The 16,567-nt window shown below is 45.4% G+C and overlaps 1 protein-coding gene across 9 annotated transcripts in view; it reads left to right on the plus strand.

The window, feature by feature from the left end:
* Positions 1-16,567, plus strand: part of LOC136486130 (putative disease resistance protein RGA3) — a 57,195-nt gene that overhangs the window by 35,402 nt on the left and 5,226 nt on the right. The window contains exons 1-5 of one of the 9 annotated variants that reach the window (XM_066482917.1): positions 12,949-13,138; positions 13,293-13,381; positions 13,472-13,543; positions 15,479-15,720; positions 15,835-16,036. The exons of 3 other annotated variants lie outside the window; for them this stretch is intronic. The gene's annotated coding sequence lies outside the window, so the exon portion shown is untranslated. Of the gene's footprint in view, positions 1-12,948; positions 13,139-13,292; positions 13,382-13,471; positions 13,589-15,478; positions 15,721-15,831; positions 16,037-16,567 lie in introns of those variants that run through there. 5 more of the 9 variants (XM_066482918.1, XM_066482916.1, XM_066482915.1 and 2 more) reach the window with 5 other exon arrangements.

Below are 16,567 nucleotides of genomic sequence, written 5' to 3' on the forward strand. Positions count from 1 at the left end.
ATATTCTTGTTTTAAAAGTTGTTGTTGCCTAAATGCTAAGTTGTTGCATCATCATCGCATGCATGTACAGAACGAGTCGGCGGAGATCGTAACCACCAGCGATCACGAGTTTGAGGAGATCATCGAGGAATACGAGGAGGAGGTCCTCGTGAGGGAGGAGGCCTCGGAGCCGCCACTGACTGACGTAGTTGACACCCTGCGCCTGCCCAAGGCAAGCTCCGGTGCATAACCTCTATTTTTCATATCCACCGTGTGTGTGTGTGTATATATATATATATCATAAATGTGTGTGTGTGTTGTGCATTTATGTTGTAGGAATTTTATGGAAACCACATGCATATATATATCTACACTATGAGTCCTACTAGTGTAGGTTCGAATAGCTGTTATGCTTAGGTTATCGGTAGCGTGAGTAACCTGCCGTTGCTCATAATAGGTGATTATTATTACTCATAATAAAATGATGAAGAGAAAATGAAGACCGGATAGGGATATGGTAATGGTATTGGTGGGTGTAACGAGTTGTGTCCTGTGGCCACAGGGCTTAGCTTGGTTACATTGTTTTCCCTGTCTGTGTTGATTGTGGACCGTCCGTTGCTGTGGATGGTAATCAGGTCAGACTTATTATCCTGAGCACATACTTGCTTATGGGAGCGGGAAGGCTCATTGCACTCTTGTCATGGTTTTTGGCTCTTTCTAGACCGACTGATTGGAGGCGGGGAAAGGTAGAGGTCTAAGCACCATGCTGAGACTGGGTCTCAAGTGTGGAGGCTTGGAGTCCAAGTTTGGACGGGGACCTAGACCCCTCGACAGGAGTGAAATGGGTTGGTTTCGTTTGTGCCTGGGGTGCAAGCGAGGTGTGTGTTTTGGGGTACCCAACTGGGATACATTGGTTTGCGAATCGCTATTTCCGTGAGACGCTATGACTTGGCTATGGTCTAGCACCGTAGTAAGAACTGGAATATGAAAGATGGTAAATTGGTTCTGATTGCTCAACCCTTGCTTGAAAGTAGAATAGGTGCTTACCTAGAATGGTTAGCTAATGAAGTAATCATGACTGCTAATTAAACTTGATCTTAAGGACGTACTTCTAGTAATGCTTTTCGCAAACAAAAAGAAAACTGCAAACCCATATTGCCTATCATACCCCTTGAAGTTAGGAAACTATTCCCACTAGTCGGGTAAGTCTTACGAGTACATTGTGTACTCAGGGTTTATTTTACCCTGTTGCAGGTGTAGCTTGAGGAGTAGCTCTAGTGTGGAGGATTCTTCTGGTGGGCACAGACGTATCCTTGTATCGTTTTTGCTAGATGATTATTTTCATTCCGCTAATTAATTATCGCACTCTAAACCCTAATATTGTAATAAATAATTTCCAATAACTCTTGTTGTATGAAATGGACTAAGTATTGTAAGCTCATACTCATTATTGGATTCTGAAGGTAAAACATGGATTGATTCGAGTTCTCCCATGGGGTGTGCTCGACGAAACTATCAGATGTAGCTAACTTTTGGGGTGCTTAGTGTCTAGTGGAAGACGAGCGCCTCCGAAAGCGTGTTATTTCGGGAGGTTCTGCCACATGAACACTGGCATATCACTGAGTTTGACCAAGTCGGGGAGCCACTCGCACCTAAAAAAGCTTCGGCCAAATACAAGACTATCATCGGGGCACTTGTAAGGGATTACATCCCGATTAAGTACAGGAAGTGGATTGAGAAAGATGATGACCCATGGAGGGTTTCCAAAAGTGAGAAGAATGACATATGGGAGAAATGGATCCCACAGTATTTCACTTTCCCACAGGACTATGACAAGGAGCAAGTCAAGAAAAAGGCAAAAGAAATCATGGGGACATGCTTCAAGACTTTCACGGGGATATTGTACAACAAATTTATCCTCGAGGATAAAGAACCAAATTGGGATGGTGGACATTTCACCAAGCAGAAGGACTTCTGGTAGGAATTCAAGCAATACAGGCAATCCGAGGAGTATTTGAAACTAAGCAGGAAGAATAAGGAGAACTCGCTTAAAGCGAAGAATGCTCATAAACTCGGCTCTCTTGGCTATGCCAGTAAGATGGATGCATTTGAAAGGGAACTTGAGGAGGTGGAATGCCTTGGCGTTGAGCCTAAGACTGTCAATTGGGAGCCCAGATCGATATATTTCTGTATGGCGAGGGGGTACACCATGACCCGGATGGGAGCTTTAGCTCCACAAATCTAGCCATGAGCAGCCTCATCTAGAGGATCTCTGAGGTAAATGATGAGGTGAGGAAAGGGACCCATAGTACTAATAGGGAGAATGACGTGCTCACCCAAGCACTCGGAAATAAGGAACACCCTGGTCACACTAGAGGAGCTGGTCTTGTTCCATGGAAAATAGCATTCGAGGAAGAATCTTCCACTTATCGGAGCCGCTCGAGGTAGAGCGACACAAGAGGCAGAGTATATGAGGGTTCTAAAAGAGATGGAAGACAAATTCGAAAAATGGATTGATGAGAGGGTTCAAGAAAAAGTCAATGTACTTATGGCGTCTATGGGATTAGGAGTAGTACCACAAGAACCTGTTCCGACTAGCTTTAGCCCACAGTTTAGGGGTCGCAGCAGCTGCGGATTAACCCCGCTCGACGAAGAAGAGGCGAATGCGCCTCATCCAGTGGATAGCATCATCGAACCTATCAATGTCAGGCTGTACATCTATTAGCAATGGACAACTGACAAGGTGGCGGTCGGCCAGGCCTGGCATGTGGGAGACGCGACCATTAATAGCCGCCCAATTCCAATGGGGTATGCCCACGTCAGCATTGATACTATACTTGATAAGAAGTATAACAAGATGCACATTGATTACCCCCCACAGGAAGGTAGGCAACGCCTTGTTCAGAACAAGGGCACTCATGTGGCCTGGCGCAAGCGCTTCATTAAGCTTGATCACCAGTTGTCTTCGGATGATGATGAGGACGACGATGAATCTTCGCCGTCCAGAGATGATCACTCACCATCTCCTAACAGAGGAGATCACACTACCTTCCCTGGTTCCTTGCCATCACCCCCAAGAAGACAGAAGTCTCCTTCTCTTCCTTCTCGCCCTCCAGCTTCATCAGCCCCAACAAAAGAGAAGACTCCTCCTCCTCCTCCTCCCTCTTCATCACCCCTGAGAAAACATAATTCTCGTCCTCCTCCTCCTCCACAACAGCCCAAAACAAGATCTAAGGCATCCTCACAGTCGTAGAAAAGGTCCTCAGATTCAGCCGCTAATGCTCCCAAAGTGGACCAACAAAAAAAAGGACGATGGGTGGCAGCGTTACAAACTTGATGAACCAACAAAAGCCAGAAGTAGACTCCAAGGAAGACAAAGTTAGATTCTGGAATCTATTTGCCTCACTGCCTAAGTGGAGGGTGCAGTCCGAATTCAATAGGCAAATAGAGAGTAAGCACAATCAATTAAGAGTCGAAGAAATACACCATAAAGATCAAAGGAAGATAAACAAGATTGTCGAAGACAACCCCGGATTAACTAGGGATGATGCCGCAAATATCTATTATGATTCACTATATGAGATGGCAAGACCGGCAATGCAGTTTCAAAGAGGCAATTTCTTGGTGGACGAGGAGGAGTATAAAAATTTGACAACATATATGCGTGACTTGCATGATTATTACATGGCCCAAGCACTTGAGACGGGGCATGCGGGTTTCGAATATATTATATGCCCGCCGCATGTTTTCCATTATCCTAATGAAGAGAAGCACTTTGTCAGTTGGGATCACTTGTTTCAGCTATTCCAGAGATGCGATCTCGATACACAAATGTTGACGCTATGGACTATGTAAGTACCCAACTCATATGATATTATAATTAACTACTCTCTCGATACACAAATAGTTAACGACTGCACATTCCCCATGAATTATGCAGGTGTGTAGCAAAACATTGCTTCAAAACAATGTACGCTCATATGTCTTTCCTGGACCCCGAGCTAGTCAACGAGAGAACATGCGGAGGCATGCGTGGAATTGAAGTGGAAGATCTGACAGAGACACTGACTGCCATTTTTGAAAATTTCAAGATGAGTAATAAAACTGAAATACTTCTAGCCTACAACTGCGAGTATGTGTTCTCTGCTCTTATTTTTATGCTTGTTTTTTGTAGTTATGGCAGTGTTGGTTGAGCCATCACTGTCGGCGTGAAATCCAAACCGGCAGTGTTGCTGAAGACAACACTGTCGGTTTGAGTTACCAGCTGGCAGTGATGGCTCGACCAACACAGCCGGCTTGAGCCATAAACCGACAGTGATGGCTTGCTCAACACTGCTGGCTTGAGACACAAGCCGACAGTGTAGGCTTGCTCAACACTGTCGGCTTGAGTCAAGAACCGACACTCTTGAAGCAACCATCACTATCGTTTGGGTCTACAAACCAGCAATATTGTTCAACTGGACACTGCCGGGTGGAGCCAGGAACCGACACTGTTGCCTGTAGATCAGTGTCGGTTTTTAGGAACCGGCAGTGTTGTCAACCCCCCATCACTGCCGGTATGCCACTGTCGGTGCAAAATCCGGCAGTGAAGGGGGGGGGGGGGGGGTTGAACCGACAGTGTTGATAAGATCTGGGGTAGTGAGTGCTTCAGTTGGGGAGTTCATCAACCTCTAGCCATCATTATCCTTGCGCAGATTCACTGGTGAACCTATTTCCTGATTCATCTAATTTCATTGGTGGTGTTGAAGATACATGTGCAGTATTGATTTGCAACGGCAATTTTCAGGTTTTATATATATTTGGTAATGACTGCAAGGACATGCTCACTACACGGTGCCAACTGACGGACACCCATTGTTGTTATTTGTCAAACCTGCACACCAATAGGTCAACTGATTGCAGCCAGAAAAGCACATTTAAAACAGGTTATTTCTCATTCCATAATTTCCTTTTCTTTTTTTTTTGGTAACATACAAAAGCATCCTTGTACCTTCACAGAAAAGGTCATAACTTATAGCGTGTGCATGTGTGAGTAGGCTATGCTAAATTGAACTCTGGTTTCTAGTACATGCATAGAGATGGTCCTAACTTCAGATGTGATGTGAGAATGTGTCACAATCTTCTGTTGTATATAAAATTTATTCTGGAGAATGCTTCACATGACACATTTGTGTGCTAGTTGTCATGTTCAGAAAAGGAATATTGAGCATTTTTAATGTTTAGAAAAAAGAATATAAAGTAGTTCAAATCTGTAAGCACCACACGTAGTTATGATTGGCTCTGCAGCTGATGCAGATGCTACAAAACAAGAGAAAAATTTGCAGTGCTTCATTTCTTGAATAATTTGAATGAGGATGTAGTGTTGACTTTTAAGTACTTTCGTGTTATTGCAGGTCCACTGCACTTGGCAGTCCATGATTAGCCTCGGTCAAGGTGAAAGACCTGCATGGTTGAGAAAAAAAGTAAATGAAGATCTTAAGGCTATACTCCCTTCGTCCCTTAATGTTCTGGGGTTCGAACTATGTCCCCGAATGAGTGTCGTTTAGGCTGTCCAACACCTACGAACTAGCCCTGCACCTTTATCCTGTCACCCCATCCCACCTCCTGCTGTCTTCATCTGCTCGTCCCCACATCCCTCGCAACAACGCGATTGGTCTTCGTGAATGGCTCCGAAACAGCAGAGGAGAGAGATTGCTGCCATGTGTACTACTCATAGGGTTATTTTCATCTTTTTGCTTTTACCTTGATCTTTGTGCCTAACTCCAGAACGACAATCAATTGGGGACGGAGGGAGTACAATGTAAACAAATTCATTTCAGTCTTTGTGCTCTTGTAGCCCATACCAGTGGAGGACCATTTTTTTTTAAGACATCACCAGGGGGGCCGAAAAGTCCCCACCTAAATAATTTTTCACTGATGCCGGCGAAGCCGTGAATAGAGGGTGCTGAGCATCTAACACAGAGATGACCCTTAAAGGTCAGAGAAGTACATGATATGTATCAATGTAAGCAGCCCAAAATGCTACGGCCTACAGGGGCATCCTCGAGCTCTGCTTTGCAATGAACAAATGCTTTAGTTACTTACGCTGCACTACTTGCATGTTGCCTGTACTCAGGCCAGCGGCTGCAAATTTCTTTTGCTACTTACCTGAGCCGTGAAGTAAAAAGTAAATTGTTGCACTGCACCGTTCATTCTCCACGGGGTATGGAGCATTCAGTTGTATTAAGCGGACGACTCTGCTTTGTCAGGCACACCCAGCGTTTTGATCAGAATATGCAGCGTTTGTTTGATCTCCTTTGCATATGAAAAATTCAGTTTTCAGAATTTTGTTCTACTGTACAGTTAATCTGTGGAACTACTACGAGTGATGCACGATGCGTTTTTCTTCCTTGCATGATTTCAGCCTTGTATCTTGAGTTTTACTCGGCTTGTCCTTGCATGATTTCAATCTGGTCCACCAGGCTCGTTTGGCTGTAGGTGCGCTGCATTGCCATTTGTCAAACTGATAACACACCTTTGCAGGCTTGCACAAAGTGTGCACTGCGCTACTAGCTGCCAGTGGACACCTCGGAAATATTCCAGCGCCATGGGAGTGCGAGGGAACCGCTGCCTGGCCGTATCCATTGGCTATGGCGTGCCCCCCTGCCGCTGGGCCTGCGCGTGCGCATGGTGACGCAGCCGCGCGCGGCGGGCATGGGACGTGCCCACGGGCCTTGCCGAGCACTCCACCCGGCGGCGAGAGCATGCAGCGGCAACGGCGACGGCACAGCAACCCGACAGTGGCCAGTGCGCGCAACCCGTTCGACGGTAGGTGTGCCATCTCGTCATCGCCGAAAGCAGCGGCCTTCATTGTTGCTTTGACATCCAACAAAGCAAAGCGTGTGCAATCTTGGCTCGCTGGTCTCCATGCACGGTACGTGCATTGCATCACAACTCCGCGGCAGCTTCCCGGAAGGTTCCTCTTTGCTTGTTGGGCCCCTCCATCCTGTGGCACGAACCATTCATGGAAGATCACATTTTTTTCTCCAAGTTCTGGCAACCCTGTTCGGCGTGCACACTTGCACAACTGCACACTAGTACTATGCTCTTTCTTGACACGCGTTTCCAGCTCAAAATCCTTTTTTTTTCTTCTTTTCACTCTATCTTTGCACTTCACCTCAATCATGTTGTGCAAGTGGGCAGACAAATAGCAGTTGAATACAAGTTTTGGTGGTTGGCATATCCGATCGATACCGCTTTCCTCTTGTGCAGTGTGCCCTAATCGAATTCTAAATTATTGTGGTTCAAGTTTTGAGCTCCAATCTTCTCTATTTGTAAATTAAATTATGTATGCCTGGCGCATCACGATGCAACAAATCATCAAGTCTTCGTCAACAAAACCTACTCTGTCATTATCTATAATATCGGCCAAGTGGGCATGTGCACATTATTTCTGACTAGGCATCACATGCTGGCCACATCATTAGATTCCCCGACAAAACACCAGAAAGGGCGCATCTTACTGTTGTAGGGGTACCTGGCTCAATTCCATCATGCGAGCGTTTTTAGTTGGCACGCCCGTAAGCTGCTGTCACAGTTTTTGTGCGATCCATTACGGCCCATTCAAGTTTGACGGCTCAAACTTCCAGGGTACGAACAGACTCGAACAAAGAAATTAAACTACTCATCATTGATGATCGGTCTCGTTGCAAGCTGGTATTGCTGGATATCATCTTTGCACATAAGAGCTACTCCGTACTTGGCATGGTTGAAGTGATTTTTATTGGAAGATTCTTCTATTTATTTCTTTCCAAACATTGCACCAGAGGTATATCATGATTCCATCTTCTGTCTCTTCTATCAAATTTGCTGCGGCATTTCCGCGCAGAAACCATGCAGCGAACCGTTCGTACCCACTGAGTCAAGTACCGAAAGCTGGAGCCATTGTCGAGGCATATTAAAACGAAGGCCTCGTTTAGTTCGGCCGGAATCGGCATTTACACAGTGTTTGATGTGACGGCAAACACTGTATCAATTTTGTTTGTATTTATGAATTATTGTCCAAACATTGACTAATGAGACTCAAAAGATTCGTCTCGTAAAGTTCAACCAAACTGTGCAATTAGGTTTTGATTTCATCTACATTTAGTACTCCATACATATACCGCAAGTTTGATGTGATGGAAATCTTTTTTTACATAGTGCCAAAGTTGAGAGTTTGGGGGAACTAAACATAGCCGAAATATTGACAAATAGACACATGCATGTGGTGGCATCAAAATTGCAGCTTTCTGAACATGAACGCGACAATTGCTAGTTTCCAAGTTGCTTGGGCGTACGCGTACCCTACAAGCAAGCTGATGCTGATGTGAATAGTTGATGAATCCGGTGGCCTGAAACTGTCGATTAGGCAGCGCACAGCCTAGGAGTGTCTGTTATCGAACAATACAAAGAGGTCCCAATCATGTCAGCAGTGTTCTGGCCCAGCTGCCTGCCGTGCTCCGTGCTCGTGGTCGTGGAGCTCGTGGTGCCCGACTGCCCGGTGCCCCCTTCCCTGCCCGAGCGCGCACGCACGGGGAAAGGACAAGCATCAAGCAGGCACTGGCCGAGCTGCCGGTGGCCGGTGCCGGGTGGGACCGGGGCGGCGGGCGATAGGATGAATCCGATCGAGATCATATCAGACACTACGTCAGATTTACACGTCACTGCAGCTGCGGATCGACCCCGCTCAACGAAGAAGAGACGAATATGCCTCATCCGGTGGATGACATCACTGAACCTGTCAATGTCAGGTTGTACATCCGTCAGGAATGGACAAAGGACAAGGTGGCGCTCGGTCAGGCCTGGCTTGCGGGAGACGGGACAATTAATGGCCGCCTAATTCCACTGGGATACGCTCGCGTCACCATTGACAGAATACTTGATAAGAAGTATAACAAGATACCCATTGAGTACCCCGTAGCGGAAGACAGGCCGAAACTTGGTCAAAACAAATGCTCTCAAGTGGCCTGGCGCAAGCGCTTCATTAAGCTTGACCATCAATTGTCTTCTGATGATGAGGGCGACTGCGAGTCTTCGCCCACCCACGATGATCACTCACCATCTTCCAACAGAGATCACTCCTCTCCTCATCCGGAGCCATCACCCCCGAGAAGACAGAGGTCTCCTTCTATTCCTCCTCGTCCGACTCCATCTTCATCAGCCTCGAGAAAAGAGACTCCTCCTCCATCTTCATCAGCGCCGAGAAAACAGAATTCTCGTTGTCATCCTCCTCCACCTCAGCCCAAAATAAGATCAAGGACATCCTCGCAGTCGCAGAAAAGGTCCTTGGATTTGATCGCTAATGCTCCCAAAGTGGACCAACAGAAAAGAAAAAGGCCGTTAATTGGCAGCGTTACCACCTTGATGAAAGAAAAATTTACAGCACACATCTCGAAGGAAGATTGTGTTAGTTTCTTCAATCTCTGTGCCTCACTGCCTTCGTATTTGTTGAAGTCCGAATTCGAAAGGCAAACACAGAATAAATACGCTACAACAAGAGACGAAGAAATACACAATAAAGATTTAAATAACATACAGAAGTACGTCGAAGACAACCCAGGATTAACCATGGAAGAGGCCGCGACCATCTATTATGATATACAAGGAACGGCAACACTGGCAATAAAGTATGAAAGGGACAATCTTTTGGTTCCCGATCATGAGTATAAAAATCTGACAACATATATGCGCCAGTTACATGAATATTACATGGCTCAAGCAACAGAGACGGACGACTTTGGTTTTGAGGTTATTATCCGTTCGCCACATGTTTGCCATTATCCTGAAGAAGAGAAGTTCGATGTCGAGTGGGAGTGCTTGTTCCAGCTATACCAGAAACGCTCTCTCGATGTTCAAATGTTGACGCTGTGGACTATGTAAGTACCTACACGCACGATTTTACAATTAACTACTCTCTCGAGACACAAATTGTTAACTTTTGAGCATTTCACATGATTTTATGTAGGTGTATAGCAAAATTTTGCATTCTAAAAAGCAAATGGGATTACATAGGTTTATTGGACCCCTTGCGAGTCAATGAGATGACATGTCTAGGCCTTTATGGATGTGACGTGGAAGACCTGAAATAGAGATTGATTGTTGTTTTCGACGAATTCACGATGAAGAAGAAAACCCACATACTTCTAGCCTACAACTGCGAGTATGTATTCTCGGTTTTTAATTTTATACTTCTTTTTTCGTTAAGATTATTCGATAATTAGGATTCTGTGATTGTAGCAACCATTTTGTCTTCATTTGTGTCAATCTTGCCAAAAATCTGATCGAGGTGTGGGACTCGAAGAAAAAATCATTTGATCATCTGGATGCACCGGTGGCGGTGCTGAATTAGTAAGCGATCCTAATAACATATTATTTTCTAATCACACATACCGCTTTCTAATGTTTTTCCCTTTAATGTTGCTCAGTGTCCGAAGAAGACATATCGGTGGGACGCCGGTCCCATTCAAGGTTGTCGAAATGGAGGGGAAGTACCTGTCACAGCCGGCGGGAAACAATGAATGCGGATTTTATGTAATGTGGGCAATGCTTCGCTACATCGGCGGGAAATCGAAAAAAGCCGATAAGTTGGTGTGTATAATCCCCATTTCATTTATGTCTATTAATAATTCAACAAAATGATTTACTGTTCCTCTTTGGATATCATCTTTTTTGAACAACAGCGCAAGAAATATAACCACCAAATGCTGTTAGATATGGAGATCGTCGCACTGCAATCGGAGCTCGCAAAATTCATCTTAGCCGAGGTATTGAAAAAAGATGGAGTATTTTCCATTGCACAATCCGTGAGGTACAAGGACCAGTATGGCCCAGAACGGTTCGCAAGATTATTGTAAGAAGTCCGAGAAGCATGTGTGAAGTCCAAGAACATTTCTTTTTTATTTTTAGGGATCGAGATGTGGATAAGAACATTTGAATTGTAATCGTAACATTTGTAATGTTTAATATTGATGGACCTGTCGTCTACGTAGCGTATATAAAGCGAAACCCGATTCCACAAAAAAATATAAATTAAAATAAATTATAAAATAATAAAATACGAACGGGCCATCACCGCCGGTTAGCAACAAACCGGCAGTGTTGTCGTAACCGTCACTGTTGGTTAGAAACAAACCGACAGTGTTAGCTTGCTCAACACTGCCGGCTTGAACCATGAACCGACACTGATAGTTACGACAACACTGCCGGTTTGATCTATGAACCGACACTGATATTTACTACAACACTGCCAGTTTGATCCATGAACCGACATGTAGGCTTGCTCAACACTGCTGGCTTGAGCCAAGAACTGACACTTTTGAAGCAACCGTCACTGTCGGTTGGCACTACAAACCAGCAGTGTTGTTCAACTGGACACTGCCGGGTGGAGTCAGGAACCGACACTGTTTCCTGTAGATCAGTGTCTGTTTTTAAGGACCGACAGTGATATCAACTCTCCATCACTGCCGGTATGCCACTATCGATTCAAAATCCGATAGTGAAGTGGGTTTTTGAACCGACAGTGATGTCCAGATCTGGAGTAGTGAGAGCGAGAGAAGATGCATGCATCGACTTGCTTGATTGGTTGCATCTTGCACGCCACTGCTTGGAGCCACAGGGGAGTAGCAAACTATTCGTCTCGGATGCCATCGTAGCGTCTCCATCGGCGGAAACTCGTCGTCCGCCGGCGTGGGCACGGCAGGAGCCAGCAGGTCAATGCGTGCGGCCTGACCATGCCGGGCACTGTCCACAGCAGTATGCAAGCCTGCACGTGGAACGCCTCCGAATATGGAAACTAAACAAGAAAACTAATTTAGAAAAAATATTTACCCGCAGAAGAGAGACTTAGATTGTATTTACTCTCGTACAATAGAGCAATTTGATAAAGAGGCGCTAGGCAGAGTTTTTATAATAAAAAATGAGCTGAATTAGTAGCATGTTTAGAGATAATCATTTAGACCAATATCATTGTATCAACTTCTTGTTCTTCTAAAACTAATTAGCAAATGTATCCATGAATTACAAAGGAACATAATACGTCTTTAAATAAAACTCGATAGTATCATTGGACATGAGTTATTTTAGCTCATATAAGCATAGGTCATGTGTCCGGATCACATACCAAACACGAAGAGCATGAGAGCATTTTTAGTAAGTAAAAGATGAATAGAAGAATCACTTTGGTTTTTAATATTATATTATTATCATTGATACGCATTAAGCATTAATTGGTGTATATTAGATCAGGTAATTACAGCGACCTTAGCCTCTTCACAAAGTTTATTTCACCATGCTCCTATGCGAGCACCTTTAGGAGTATAACATAACGGAACAAGTACATACATAATAGTAGGAGGAAGCTCATTCATTTAGGTTTGAGTTCTCGACTTCATGTTGAAACTTGAATGCAGCACTCCACCCGGCGGCGAGAGCATGCAGCGGCAACGGCGACGGCACAGCAACCCGACAGTAGCCAGTGCGCGCAACCCGTTCGACGGTAGGTGCGCCATCTCGTCATCGCCGAAAACAGCGGCCTTCATTGTTGCTTTGACATCCAACTAAGCCCTTGTTTAGTTCGCGAAATTTAGATTTTGGGGGCTACTGTAGCACCTTCGTTTTTATTTGATAAATAGTGTCCAAACATTGACTAATTAGGCTTAAAACGTTCGTCTCGCAATTTCCCACCAAACTGTGTAATTAGTTTTTCTTTTTGTCTACATTTAATGCTCCATGCACGGGCCGTAAACATTCGATGTGACAGGTACTGTAGCAACTTTTTGGATTTTAGGGTGTAACTAAACAAGGGCTAAGCAAAGCGTGTGCAATCTTGGCTCGCTGGTCTACGTGCATTGCATCACAACTCCGCGGCAGCTTCCCGGAAGGTTCCTCTTTGCTTGTTGCCGGGTAATTTACTTTAGCCGTCCACATCTGCTTTTGCTTGTACTCCTAGAGACGACTACACCTTGCTTTAGCAGTTGCTGCCCTCCCTTGCTTCAGAACCTAGCAGTGCAGAAGCAGAACCCTGCCCTCGACTCGAGGTCAGGAGATAAGCTGATGCGCCTGCGTTGTGCAAACCAAGGCCGGCGCCCAAACTTTCCGTCTTGCTGTACACACAAGCAACGGCAACACATCTGAGCTCCAGGTATTTTGTTCTACTACTCTGCCACCTCTTCGATCATTCAGACGTCGTCCACCCTATATATTTCCTTGTACTCCTTCGCCTGCTATATATACTTTCTGCTTGCACCTGTAATTTCTTGGGTAAATAACATGAGCTTTCTTCTAACTGGTCTCAGCTAGGTACTGAACTGAAGGCCGAACACTCCCTAGTCATAGATCATGGCAACTACAAGGATGCTGTCCTATTGATTCTTCTCTACTTGTGGTATGTTCATCTTACCCTGGTTCACTGGTTTTCATGTTTCTTATTTCTATTCGACCGACTCAAGGGAGGCGGCTACCTTCCTTGGCTTAGGGGCACTAAAACTTGATCTGCTCTGAGGGCTCTTGTTTTGACACAACCTCTGGGTTTTCTCAAGCTTCTCAGGTTCTGCCAAGTGTACATGATATACATTCATCTCTGTTTTGCCGGGTAATTTAGAATTATATATAGATGTAATTTTTTGGGTTTTAAATTATTTTTCATAATAATAGATGTTTTAATTTAGTTGTAGATTTAAGGGGAAATTTTAGTTTCTCTAATTATGACATAAGAGGATTTTTTTTCAAGTGCCACCGGGGGGGACAATCCCCACTTGAATAGTTTTGATATATTGTCAATAGCCTCGTTTCTGGGGAACGAGGCAGAACCCTTTTTTCCGGTTAATTATCGAAAACCGGACTAAAACCATACAACGGCCCTAGCACAAGGGCGAGGTTGTGGCATATCCACTAATAAGGAAAATAAAACAACAACAACAAATGCCCCTACCCAGGGGACGGTGGCACAAACACAAAAATACCAGGAAGAAGAGAAAAGCAACACCACCATTACCACCAAGGCACATGAGCTCTTAGGCGATGCCTCAGTGAGGTAAATGAATTCAAAACGTAATCATCATCGGCCAAGCAGGAGCTTAGCAAGGCTTTCGCCCAAGTCTTCTGCCGAGGAGAACTACACATTGACCTGGCTGACTGAGGACAGAAGGCCGCAAGAGGTTCCTTAGCGAGGACTTCAAGAAGGAAATCCACTCGAGGGCGATCGTCGTCGTCGGTCCAGCGTAGAGCTGGGCTGGCCAGAACCCCGACACGCATGGTATGGCGGGTGCACTAGGGGCGGGGCACCTGCCGCCGCCACATGGGGAAGGCAATATCGGGGCTCGCGAACACAACCACGGCAGGTCATGGTGCGCTGCGTAGGGAGAGTGGCGTCGGTCGCCGCAACATGGGGACGACGGATCCGGGCCCGGGGCGTCGGCACGTGGTGCGCCGCGCTGGAGGATCAATGGCGCCGGCAGCCGCCACACAAGGACAGCAGATCCATTTCTGGGAAGTCCAAAAATGGGGCTCGGGAACATGACTGCGTCGACTCACGGTGCGCCGCAGGAGGGAGGGATGCCGATGGCCACACGAGGGTGGAGTATCCAGGCCCGAGAAGCCTAGAAGGGGGGGCTTAGTATTGTGGCCGTGGCGGGTCACGATGCGCCACGCTGGGGTTAGTGGCGTCGGCCGCCGCCACATGGGGATGGTGGACCGTGACCAGGAAGCTCAGAAGGGGGGCTCAGGGACGTGACCGCGTCGGCTCACGGTGCACGGCGCTGGAGGAGGTGCGTCGGCCGCCACACGTGGACGGCAGATCGAGGGCCAGGAAGCCTAGAATGGGGCTTAGTGACGCTACCGCGGGGGGTCACGGTGTGCCACGCTGGGGGTAGAGGCGCCGGCCATCGCCACACGAGGACGACATATCCAGGCCCAGGGCATTGGGTTGCGATGCACCACGTTGGAGGGAGGGCCGCCACCAGCCGCCGCCACACGCGGATTCTGTTGAGAGAAATGATTGCTAAAAAGAAGAAGATATCTCAAGAAAACAAATTAAGGGGAGAATGTTGGAATTAATTTATTTTCTTGAGATGAGAAAAAAAATAAATTGATTAGTGGCTGCTATACACTGGTTGATCCTTGAAGTTTCTAACAAAGTCCGAAGAAGTGAAACTAGACGCAAGTATGAGTTGAAAAGATGCAAGTCAAAAGCAAATTGAGTTTTGCTAGTTAAGAGGTGCTTGATACTACTAAAAGCTACTGGATTGTTCATGCACCATGAAATGTGATAGCCTTGAGCTGTGTATGTGTGTGAGAGAAGATATAATGAAGATATTAGTTTGAAGAATAACTCATCCCACTGATTTTGCCGTATTCAATTCCCAACACAAATGCCTGTATTTACCCATCCTTGACAAATTGACAAGGTTTGAAAGCATAACATTTTGTTCGATATTTTGATTTGATCCAAAACGGAGGGGTAAAATCTAATTTCTCCTTTCAGTTGTGTGGGTCCTCTACATTATTGTGACTATGGTCCATGTGGGTCCTCGAGCCCATTTGGCCATATAGATCTCTCCATGATTCCATCCATCATGCTTATCTCCTTGTTACGACTGGCCACGGTCGGCAGCAGTTGATAGCTTACCTTCACATGGAAGCTGCCACAACTCACAATTAAGCAGAGGCAACCCCAGAAGCTTTGGTGTGTATACATAGCAAAGGCAGCGGATCCCTGGGCTCCAGGTATGTGTAGCATCCCATTTTATTTTGTTCTTGCTCCGTGCACATCCATTCATTTCATCTCTGATACCTGCCTTAAGCTTTCTGCACTACTCCTTGTGTCTTTGTTTCTAGCAGTTGATTAGCTCGCTACAAAGCATCACAAGCCAGCAGAAGATCCCAAGTACTCTCATCACTGGCCGTCAAGATCTAGGCTCCATCCCGCACTGTGCAACACAAATTTGGAGGTCTGGTACTCTGGTGCGCACGTTGCAGAGGAGAAAAAGGAAGACCACATTTGGAGATGGCATAGCAACAGCAGCAAATCCCTTAGCTCCAGGTATTTAGTTTATTTCTGATAAATAATATACATCCTATTTGATTTTCATGCTTGCTCTAGTCAACAATTTGTTTATTTCGTCTCTGATGCCTGTACTTTTTCCAGCACATAAATCTGTATACTAAAGGTACTTAATACTAGAGCACTCATCAGTCATAGATCATAATCTGGGCAAAGGACTGCTATTTATTTGTCAGTTCTAGAGGCAGTGGTATGTTAATGTTGGCATCGTTGAATAGTTCATGTTCATGTACTTTGTATCTTGTACTCTCCTATATCCTGCTCTCTAATTTTCGGACATAGATGACACTTCTTATGTCGAGTTCACTGTTATGTTAGAAGGAATTCTTCATTGTTTGTAAAGGAGCACTTCAGCAACACAAAGCTACTATTTCGTACACTTCTATCAGATTATTATTTGAATTAAATCTTCTCTGACATTGGCGTTGGTACTGTTCATGCATTAATGCAGCAGAAAAAACTAATACTCACATCAAAGCACAATAGGAATGATGTAGTTTCATCATGCAT

Source organism: Miscanthus floridulus, chromosome 10 (assembly GCF_019320115.1).
Source record: "Miscanthus floridulus cultivar M001 chromosome 10, ASM1932011v1, whole genome shotgun sequence".
NCBI lineage: Eukaryota > Viridiplantae > Streptophyta > Magnoliopsida > Poales > Poaceae > Miscanthus > Miscanthus floridulus.